This window comes from Pteropus medius, unplaced genomic scaffold, assembly GCF_902729225.1.
Source record: "Pteropus medius unplaced genomic scaffold, Ma_sr-lr_union100, whole genome shotgun sequence".
NCBI lineage: Eukaryota > Metazoa > Chordata > Mammalia > Chiroptera > Pteropodidae > Pteropus > Pteropus medius.
This window is the reverse complement of record NW_024349142.1, coordinates 319,848-331,686: the sequence shown is the minus strand read 5'-3', so window position 1 is coordinate 331,686 and position 11,839 is coordinate 319,848. Positions and strand designations below refer to the sequence as shown.

The 11,839-nt window shown below is 40.5% G+C and overlaps 2 pseudogenes; one reads left to right on the top strand and one right to left on the bottom strand.

Annotated features, from left to right (window-relative positions):
• The first annotated feature begins 927 nt into the window (after positions 1 to 927).
• Positions 928 to 1,046, top strand: LOC120617078 (uncharacterized; annotated as a pseudogene).
• Positions 1,047 to 10,235: 9,189 nt separating this feature from the next.
• Positions 10,236 to 10,910, bottom strand: LOC120617046 (40S ribosomal protein S8-like; annotated as a pseudogene).
• Positions 10,911 to 11,839: the final 929 nt, after the last annotated feature.

Sequence of the window (11,839 nt, the reverse complement as noted above, 5' to 3'; positions counted from 1 at the left end):
TCAACTCCTAATTTGTCCTCCTTTAACCCTTCACCACTTTCTCTCAGTTCACCTTTTTTCACTCAGTCCCTCAATCCCCCTCCTATCTGGCAACCATCAGTTTGTTCTCTGTATCTTTGAGTTTGATTCTGTTTTGTTTGTTCATTTATTTTATTTTTTAGATTCCATATATAGTGAAATCATGTGATATTTGTATTTCTCTTTCTGACTTATTTCACTCAGCACAATACTCTCTAGGTCCATCCATTTTGTTGCAAATAGCAAGATTTCCTTCTTTTTATGGCCAAGTAATATTCCACTGTGTATATGTACCACATCTTCTTTATCCACTTGTCTACCAATGGGCACTTAGATTGCCTCCATATCTTGGCTATTGTATGAGAAAATTCATGCTGGGGAGAGTTTATGAGTGCAATCCATGTGGCAGTTCCTTCATCCGGAAGAAAAATCTCATTCAACATATAAAAATCCATACTGGAAAAAAAATTCTGTGAGTGTTTGGAATGTGGGAAAGCCTTCAGTAGCAAGTTAAATTTTGTTAGACACCAGAGAAAAATTCACCACAGGTGGGAATCCCATTTACATGGGAGGCCACAGTCAAACTCCAGGGAAGAAAATGTGGGATGCCTTCAGTTATTGCTTAGCCTGGAACAGCCACTCAGGAATTCATACTGAAATGGTCCGTAATGTGAAGGCTGTGTGTGTGTGAGGGCAGAGAAGCTGGACATGTTATATGAGCAGATCAGGAGAAAATGTGTGATGTAGAAATTTAGAATGAATGAGACTGTGAAATGGAAGCAGATAAGGGAAAACTTTGGAAAGAAAGAGTCCCCTGGAGCTCGGGCAGATTCATGGACATGTGAGTAGTGAAGTTACACAGAGCTGCACATCGCAAAGCGGATCCTGTTTACAAAATGAGCAGAATTGGTCTATGGCCATGCCATCCTGAACGTGCCCGATCTCGTTTGATCTCAGAAGCTAAGCAGGGTCAGGCCTGGTTAGTACTTGGATGGGAGACCACCTAAGAATATCAGGTGCTGTAGGTATAAAAAAAAAAAAAAGCAGAGGACCTGAATAGACATTTCTCCAGAGAGAACATACAGATGGTCAGTAGACATGTGAAAAGATGCTCAACATCACTAATCATCAGAGAAATTCAAATTAAAACCACAATGAGGTATCACTTCACACCTGTCAGAATAGCTATCATCAGTAAATCAACAAACAACAAGTGTTGGTGAGGATGTGGAGAAAAGGGAAACCTCATGCAGTGTTGGTGGGATTGTAAATTGGTGAAACCACTATGAAAACAGTGTGGAGGTTCCTCAAAAAATTAAAAATAGAACTACCACACGACCCAGCAATTTCATTTCTGGATATTTATCTGAAGATATCCGAAACACTAGTTTGAAAAGACAGATACACTCCTATGTTCATTGCATCACTATTTGCAATAGTCAAGATATGGAAGCAACCTAAGTGCCTATAAATAGATGATTGGATGAAGAAAAGATGGTACATATATAATGGAATATTATTCAAATATCTTGCTATTTGCAATGACATGAATGGACCTAGAGGGTATTATACTAAGTGAAATAAGTCAGACAGAGAAAGACAAATACCATATGCTCTCATTTACACGTGAAATCCGAGGAACAAAGTAAATGAACAAACAAAACAAAATAGAAATAGACCCATAAATACAAAGAACAAGGTGATGATTGCCAAGGGGGAGCAGGGTGAGGGAAGTAGAACGTAAAAAAAATAAAAAATAAAGAAACCTTGCCTAAAAAAATTAAAGCATCATATGAGAAAATATTTCAAATAAAAAGAAAACACAGAAAAACAAAGGAAGCCCTGTGCTTGGAGTTTAATGCTCTGTGCTCATCATCTTGAAATCATTAATAATTTTATCCTTGAATTTATGTTTTGTAAGTAAAGTCTAATGGAACAAGGGAGCATGCACCAGATGGGCTTAGATCCTGGAGTCAGGCACAGGGCCACCTCTTGCCACCTCCCTAAGAGAAATTCCCAGCTACCTACTCCCTAGTACCTGCCCAGTGACTGCTGCCACTTTCTGTCACTGGCAGGGTCTGAGTACATATCTGGTGTGGTTTGTGCCCCCAGGTGCCTGTGAGGGTCAGCATTCACCCTGCAAGTAACATCATTAAAGAGCAAAGAAAAACACATCATGACGGGGACAGCAGAAGGAGGAGTGGGAGAGAGCCAAGAAGACAGACAGAGACAGAGAGGTAGCATGGAAGAAAGGATAAAAAATTTTTTCCTGGCCTTTTGAGCCACGCTTCTCTTGCTTAGGCCCACTTCCATGTCTGGAAGTGTACTTTCCCTTCTAATAAAACTTTTATTTTCTACTGTAAAAAAAAAAAAAAAGATTTTTTTTTCTGCTTTTTGAAAAAGATACTCCACATTGTGTCCTGGACCCTGCAAATTATGGACCCCCCCTTGCCTAGAGCAACAGGGCAAAGCCAGGTCCTCTAAAAGTCAGCCCAGCAGGACAAGAACCCAGTAGCTCCATGACAGGAGGAGCCGGGAGCCATTCCTCACAACCAGGCCAGCAGTTTCTGTAGAGAGAAAGGCGTTAGTTGAAGTTTCATGGCCAAGATGATGGGAGACTGAGGTGAGCCTGGGGTTCCAGGTCTTTCACAGAGAGAAGGAGAAAAGACAACAGGAAGGAAGGAGCCGATGCTTTTGGGAGGTTGCTGATCTCTTCAGAGTAGACCTAGCTCCAGGGAGCAGGTGGGAGCCCAAGGAAACTTGTGAGAGGGGAACAAGAAAGAGAATTTACCTGGAAAGGAAAAGTCAGCAATAATATAAAGCAGGGGTCCCCAACTCCTGGGCCACCGGTCTGTGGCCTGCTAGGAACCAGACTGCACAGCAGGAGGTGAGTAGCAAGCAAAAGAAGCTTCTCCCATATTTGCAGCTGCTCCCCAGCACTAGCATCACTGCCTCAACTCCACCTCAGATCATCAGGCTTTAGATTCTCATAGGAGCACTGGTCACTGGTATCAAAAAGGTTGGGGACCGCTGACATAAAGGATGCTGCCCTGCACTGAAAAATACCAGCAGATTTCTCCCAGCTCTCAGAGGAAGTTACAATTGTCCCTACTCATTGCCAATTAACCTCAACATAAAAAAAAAAGAAGAAGAATCAGTGGCTCCTGTGTGACTCTGCCCCCCGACCCCTACACACTCCTGGTCACACGCCTAGACTGTGTCCCCTCAGTACTTTCTCCATTCCCAGCTGCGTTCCTTGTTCCAACTTCCAGGTCACCTCAGGTTTGATGGGGTATGCTTCTGTTCAGGGAAAACACTGCAGAGCTTGAGGTTGTGTGTAAGTGTAAGCATTGTGTGTTTATGGGAGTTTGTGAGTGAGTGTGTTGTGTATTTGTGGGTGTTTATGAGGGTGTTTGTGTGAGGGGTGTTTGTGTTTGTGAACGTTGTGAATGTTGTGAGTGTGTGTGGGCTGTTGTCTGTAAAGGTATGTGTATGAGTATTGTATGTGTTGTATGTGTATGGGTGTTTGTCTGGATGTTTTGTGGGGATGTGAGTGCTGTGTGTGTGACCATCGTGCAGAGGTATATGTATGAGTGTATTTGTGAATGTTGTATGAGTGCATTGTGTGAGGGTGTTTGTGAGGTTTGTGTTTGTGTGTGAGAATCCGCTATCAGTTAAAGTGGTAGGTTGGGAAGATACAGCTTCAAGGAGCACCCAAGAGCAGTGATCCAAACACAACAAAGAAATACTGCATCCTTCAGAAACATGGCGGAGTGAGAGACGTCTTCAGATCTCTCCACTTGAAACAACAATAAACTGAACATCTAAATCTCAACAAAAAACACCCAAACTGCACAACAGCATATCTGAGCATGGGATCTGTGCATAAGAGCTACCACATGTCAGAACCCTGAGTGTCAGGCGGTAGACTCGGAGAAATAAAAAAGCTGCCTCTTGCAGAGGCCGGAGCTCCTTGCAGGAAGAGTGAGAGGGGAGAAGTTGCAGTGTCTTCCCTGCCTGGAAGTGCTGGAACTTCTAGGAACTGGCAGCAGGGCCCAGTCATCAGGGCACAAAGCAGAGAAGCGGGATGGGACCACAGAGAAACAACAGTTGATTTTAACCAGCCGCAGTTGCAAAACCGAGGCTGAGCTGCAGCCCCTAACTCTCAATATAGAAGGCCCCTCCCCCCATAACCTCCGAGACCTATCACCACAGAGCCCCAGGTGAATCTGAGCAAATACTGCCAAAACTGTCGCTGACACTAACAGGGACTGAAACTGAGGGTAGCAAATGTGATTAAATATCTACAAGAAAATAAAAAAGACATTTAGGCATTATATAAAGCAGGGATCCAAGAGGCTTAGACACCACATATTGGAAATCAAAAGAAAAGTGCCTTCTTTGCAGCAGGCTAAAGAGAGATCTTTATATAATAAATCTTCTTTCTGGAAAAAAGCAGAATACATTTCCATTAATGCCCAGGCAGAGAAATAGTCCATTAAACACCAGAAACAACCAAAGTGACAAGGCATCTCAGAAAGAAAGGGAAAAATCTCCAGAAAATAAACTTACAGACATAGAAATATGCGACTTAAATGACAGAATTCGAGATGGTACTTCTGAAAAAACTCAGTGAGTTCTGAAACAAGTCATATCAACAATTTGAGGAATTGGAAAAACAATTAGATGAGCAGAGCAAGGAGATTGAAACCCTCAAAAAGAACAGAATAGATCTTCTGGAGATAAAAAACACACTGCAAGAGTTGAAAAATGAAATAGCAAGCTTTAGAAACAGAGTTGGCCAAATGGAGGAAAAGATCAGTGATATCAAAGACAGAAATCTAGAAATAAATCAGAAGGAAGAAGAGAGAAACCGAAGAATGAAAAATAATGAAAGAGAAACTCAAGAGCTAGCTGAAACCATCAGGAGAGGAAACATAAGAACAATGGGGATTATCGAAGGTGAGGAAAAAGAGCAGGGACTGGAAAGCATTTTCAGACAAATAGTTGACGAGAATTTCCCAAATCTAAGGAATGAACTGGAGCTTGGAATTCAAGAAGTCAACCCAAAAAGCCTTTCAACAAGACACATTGTATTAAAGTTACCAAAAACCAATGACGAAGACAGAATTCTCAGGGCAGCCAGGGAGAAGAAGACAATAACTTATAAAAGAAAACCCATTAGATTATCCTCGGACTTCTCAGCACAGACCTTGCAAGCCAGAAAGGAGTGGAATGAAATATTCAAAATATTAAGTGAAAGGAACTACTAGCCTAGAATAATGTATCCAGCTAAGCTCTCCTTTAGATATGAAGGAGAAGTTAAGACCTTTCCAGACATACAAAAATTGAGGGAATTCTCCACTATGAGGCCTGTACTAAAGAAAATACTGAAAAGGGTCAGCTCATCTAAAACAAAATAACAACAACAACAACAACAAAAATACATAATTAGGAGTAAAGTGGCTGTCAGGCAAAAAGAAGCAGAGGAGTGCAACCCTTACTAAGAACAGAGCATTATAAGCTTCAATAATAAGAAGAGAATAGCAACAGCAAGATAGTAATGAACATTTAGCATACATAGGGACAAATTGAGATAACAATGACTGAAGAGGGGAAGATTCAAAAATCCAAATTCGCAAAGGGGAAAGGAGATAAGGCACGCGTAGAAGAAAATGGATGACGGTATATATATAACTATCCTTTACATATTCGTAATGGTAACCACACACCAAAGATTTAGAACTGAAGCACATAACATAAAACAAGAAGGACCAGAGGCAAAGCCCACAAAAGGCAAATAAAATAAAGAAAACAGAAACACAAGGACAAGAAAGCAATGAAAACACCTAGCTACCAGAAAGCAAAAGATAAAATGGCTATAAGAAGACCTCGTATTTCAATAATTACTCTAATGTAAATGGACTGAACTCACCAATAAAAAGGCACAGAGTTGCAGAAAGGATCAACCATATGCTGCTTCCAGGAGACACATCTCAGTTCCAAAGACAAATATAGACTCAAAGTGAAAGGGTGGAAAATGATATTTCAAGCAAATGGCATTCAGAGAAAAATGGGAGTAGAGGTACTAATATCAGACGAAATAGACTTCAAAATAAAAAAGGTAAAGAAAGATACAGAGGGACACTTCATAATGATAAAGGGAATCATGTACCAGGAAGACATAACACTTATTAATATCTATGCTCCCAATCAGGGAGCCCCAAAATATGGAAAGCAATTGCTAACAGAGCTAAAGAGAGAAACAGACCAAAACACTATCATAGTAGGGGATCTAAATATCCCACTGTCGGATATGGACAGATCATCCAAACAGAAAATCAATAAGGAAATAACATCCTTAAATGACACATAGACCAATTGGACAAAATTGACATTTATAGAGCCTTCCATCCCAAAACAGCTGCTTGTACATTCTTCTCTAGTGCATATGGAACATTCTCAAGATTCGACCTCATAGTAGGACACAGAAATAGCCTCAACAAATATAAGAGGGTTGAAATCATAGCAACCGTATTCTCTGATCATAATGCTTTGAAACTAGAGATCAACTGCAAGAAGAAATCAGGAAGAACCACAAATACATGGAGATTAAACAACATGCTACTGAAGAATAACTGGGTCAAAGAAGAAAAAAAAGAGAGATCAAGACATACATAGAAACGAATGATAGTGATAGTACAATATATCAAAACTCTTGAGACACGGCAAAAGCGGTCATAAGAGGAAAGTTCATATCATTACAGGCCTATCACCAAAAACAAGAACAAACCCAAATAAACAACCTAATGCTTCATCTTAAAAAACTAGAAAAGGAAGAACAAATGAGGCCTAAAGTTAGCAGAAGGAAAGAAATAACCAAATTTAGAGCAGGAATAAATGAAATTGAAAACAAACAAAAAAAAATAGAAAAAATAAATACAACAAGGAGCTGGTTCTTTGAGAAGTTTAATAAAATTGACAAATCCTGGCTAGACTCAATAAAAAAAAAGAGAAAGGACACAAATAAACAAAATCAGGGATGATGAGGGGAATTACACCTGAAAATTATGTAATTGTATTAACCAATGTTAGCCCAATAAGCTTAAAAAAAAAAAAAGAAATGCTTTTTTTCTTGGAGGACGAAGCTTTTCAGAGCTCAGGGCCAGGACTGGAATGAAGAGAGAGGCCCAGGCCAGCCGACTGACAGAGGCCGCCATTCTCACAGTTCTAGCATGAGCCCTGAGCCTGAGGTCTCCTTAAACTGAACACCTGTGCCCCGTTGTGCCTGTCCCCAGCCCCAGTCCTGCCATGAATACACCCAAAACAAAAAACACCTAAAAGCCAAGGCTAGGGAGGCACACAGGTGAGCGCCCATTCATTTCAGGCTTCAGCTTTGCGTCCCCTGGCCAGGAAGCTGTGCTCACTCACGGAGACTAAGTGGCTATAGCTCTCTTGTGTCACATCCCTGTACAGGTTTCTCTGTTCAGGGCTCAGCTGTTGCCACTCCTCCTGGGTCAAATCCACAGCGATGTCCTCAAAGTTCACCCTTCCCTGTGACAACAGATTCCCAATCAATATACAGATGCCACTGAGCCCTGAGGCCTGGAATACAGGGATTTGTTCCCATCAAACCACATTTGAACCATATGTACTATTCACTGCATGCTATATGCTGGGGGAAAATCAATTATAGCTGAAATATTGTGCTAGCAAGTCCTAACCTTACAGTTCACTCATGATATCGCCATCTTTCTCTGCCTTCCTACACTCAGTATCCAGTCCCTCAATTTTCCCTCTTGGCTCTTTCTCAGACTTATCCAACTATTTTCATCTTCTTCATCCTTCATGAATCCACACGACCATCTTTTGCTTAGAAGGCAATAGCCTCCAAATTTTTCAAGTTACATCTAGACTGACTCCTTCTGATCTACCATAGTCAAGAGTGGAAGTTGAATAGTGTGAGCCCCAACTTAGTGGCTTTCCTTGCTCTGGGGAAAGAGTATCCATCCTTTACATGGATCATGGCATCTGGCTTTGTCTACTACATTCCTACTTGATGCCTGGGTCACTCCACACTCCCCTCTTTGTTCCAGCCTTATTGGGCTTTTATCAGCATTTTATTGCTGCCAAAATGTCGAAAATCACACTTCTAAAAACAGCTCTTTAGTTGGCAACTGAAAATCTTTTTGCCTTTAAGAGTTGGCTGTGTTTGGCTCACACACACACACTTAAACACATACTCACACACACACATTGTCTCAGACAGGACAATTTTGTATTGGCACGTATGTTCCAGACTGCTGAACTTTAAAAATTGTGAGGGGAAAATAAATTTAAATAAATAAATATATAAAAAATGTGAGGGAATTACTATCTGCACATCTGCATCCAATTTGTCACTGGTCCTTGGATTGCTGTAATTTACCTCGATTCTGACTTTTATCAGTTTATGAATTTTCAGCTAATTGTGCAGTTTCATGAAAACTCTTCCAAATGTACACAGGACAAAATTTTTAAAACACCAATTTAAAAAAATAGATTGGGGTGATACGCACACAGTGCTATCATATCTGGGGCTCAGCAGTAGACCAGGTGTGTGAGGGTAGTGGTCAAGAGCTGCTTTTGCTTGACTTGAAATGTTTTAGAGATTTTTTTTTTCAATATTTTCAAAGAAAATTTAAAGATGCTACAATAGAATTTTTCTTTTAATTTTTTTCAATTACAGTTGACATACAATATTATATGTTTCAGGTTGAAATGTTTTAGTTTTGATAGGAAAGGAAACATCAGAGTGTGTGATGTTTTAATAAAGGTATAGAAGAAAGGAAAGAGTAAATTATACCAAAATGTGAGCGGAGTTTACTTCTGAGCAGTGGGAATGTGGGTGACACGTTTCTTTGCTTGTTTTGATGATACGGATTTTTTTAAAAACTCACCTGGAAATTGCTCATTTATTGTTCTTTTTGAGCCAAGACAGTCTTGGGATGGAAGATCAAAAGGAAAATGGAAAACAGCCTTGAAAAAGCGGAATTTCTTTGGAGCTGCCTGGACATCCAGTGTAGAGGGCTTCACACATTCAACTTACCTTACTAGGACCCTTCAGAAAAGGCCTCATTTGTACTTTTGTACCTCAGTGACCCCTGTCTGAACAGTGCTGACTTCACTGTCCCCCATTCTACTGAGTGGTATATATGTATAGAATTCCCATGACTCATCACAATTTATGTAGCTCTTGGACCCTACTTGTAATAATTTTCCTCAAAGCAAATAATTACAAAAGTGCAAGAAAAGAGTGAAGTATAAGAGATCTCATTACCAGCTTACTTTCACATCAAACAACTGGAAGGAACTTAAACATCACAATGTCAACCACATACAAATCACTCCAGGAATCCACCTTACATGCTTCTCACATGTCACAGAATTTTCAAAGGCACAGTTGCAAATTGAGCCTGACTGATTCCAATGGTCCCTAAACTTGCCAGTGTGGGTGGGAAGGAAAGCCACGCCCTCTCATTCCCAACCTCAGACCAGGCGCCAACACAAGAGGGACAAGTCCTGAGGTGGCGCCTTTCCATAATTTCTGTCTCATCAGAGAAGACCTGGTCCCTGTGTTACCTGTAGCTGTTCCAAAGTCTCCCAAACCGTACAGTTTTCCCCAAAGTGCAAAGCAACACACAGAAAGTAGGCAACCAAGGCCACAATCACCCACAAGATGCTGGGTTCATGAGGGCAGCAAGAACCCAGGCAAGTAAACTCAGGTATTATGCGAATAAATGTCCTTTGCCTCAGAGACATCAGTTTATGAAGGCATCTTATTTTTGTCTTTCATTTTTCTCTGGAGATTAAAAAGAGAGCATTGCAGAGAGGAATAGAGTTTAAGTTTGGAAGGGAATGTTTGGAGGATCCTCTGATTAAATCAGACCTTCCTGATGATTGATTTGTTCTCTAGAGTATCCATTTCTAGCAGAAAAATACTATTTTTGCATAAATACATTTTATGTACTAGTATATGTTAAAAAAAACAAACAACAAACAACAACAACAACAACAACAACAAACAACAAAAGCAAACAAGGTGGCCGGGCAGGGTTTCCTGTAGGAATGAAAGATTTGGTTACTCTTAAAATTTATTAAGTGAGGTGTTTACTGCCAGGTTAATTAAATTTTCTTTTCTTTTTTTTTTTTCAGAACACAATAAACACCTTTATTCCAGGAGCTAAGACAGGAGGAGGATTTATTTGCCTTTCTGGACCTTGATTTTCCTCAGATAGAATTCCAGCTCCTTGCTCTCTAGCACATAGCCATCTGCTCAGCCACATTAGCCTGGTCTTGAAGCAATGCATGCAAGAAGCTTGCCCTTCTGGAACTGCTCCTCTAGAAGACTACTGATTTTGACATTCTTTTTCCTTTCATCATATTTCTTCTGAATTTTATTTGATCATTTTTTTGTTTAAAATCTCTTCCTCCTCAGGAGTCAGCTTGGCACCCTTCTTGAGGCCCAGGGGCAGTGCATACTGGGATTCATACCACTGTCAGCCACTGTCAGCCCAGTGTGCTGTCAATGAGCACATAGCAGTTCTTTACTAGGGTCTTGGTGCAAACCAGTTCATTGTTGGATGCATCGCAGACAACATCAATAATACTTGTTTTGCATGTACAACACTCAGAGCCCCAGGAGAAGTTCTTCATGTCCAGCCTCAAGGCACAGTACTTCTTGCTGCAGCCTCAAACCCCGACTGTGTGTATGTGGTGGGGCCAATCTTAGTGTTGGCAGCGGAGCTTCCTAGCTCATATTTTTGCTTCTTGTGGGAGGGCTTTATCTTGCCCATGATCTTGCAGCGCTTGTGCCAGTTGTCCCAAGAGATGCCCATGGAAAGAGCTCATTCATTTATTTAAAAAAGAGAGATGCAAAAAAGATGAGTTCAAAATTTTAGGATACAAAGAGTAGATGTTATCACTTCATATAAACAAGTGTTTTTCGACTTCAGCATTACTGGTATTTGGACCAGAAGTTTACAGCAGTTTCATTTATCATTTCAAAAAGTTGGAAGCAACCAAGATATCCTTCGGGAGGTGAATGGATAAATAAACTGGTTCATCCAGACAATGTAATATTATTAAGCGCTAAAAAGAAATGAGCTACCAAGCCATAGAGGGACATGGAGGAAATTAAATACATATGACTAAATGAAAGGTGCCCAACAGAAAAGTCTGATACTGTGTGATTCTAACTCTAGGTCATTCTGGAAAAGACAAAACTCTGGAGATAGTAAAAAGATTAGTTGCCAGGGTATGGGGATGATGAACATGCAGAACGCAGAGGATCTTTAGTGCAATGAAAAAACTGTATGATATAGTGGTGGATACATGTCATTATACATTTGTCCAAGTTCATAGAATATACAATACCAAGAGTGACCCTTAAGGTAAACTATGAACTTTGGGTAACAATGTATGTTGATATTGAGGGATGCAATACATGGTTGGGGGCCAGGGGTATATGTGAAATCTTTGTACCTTCCAATTTTATTGTAAACCTAAAACTTCTCTAAAAAATAAAACCTTAAAAAATAACAGGAGTCTGGGGAATTAGTCGGAGGAAGATGGTGGACTAGGTAAAAGCAGGATTCGTCTCCCCCCAGGACCGCATTGAAATTACAACCAAACTATAAAATAACCAACGTAGAGAATCACCTGAAGTCCAGCTGATCATAACACCTACATCTGATAATATAAAAGAGCCACATCGAAGCAGGTAGGAGGGGCGGAGTTGTGAATCGGGGCTTGACCATGGCGGGTGGAGGATCTCCGGGAG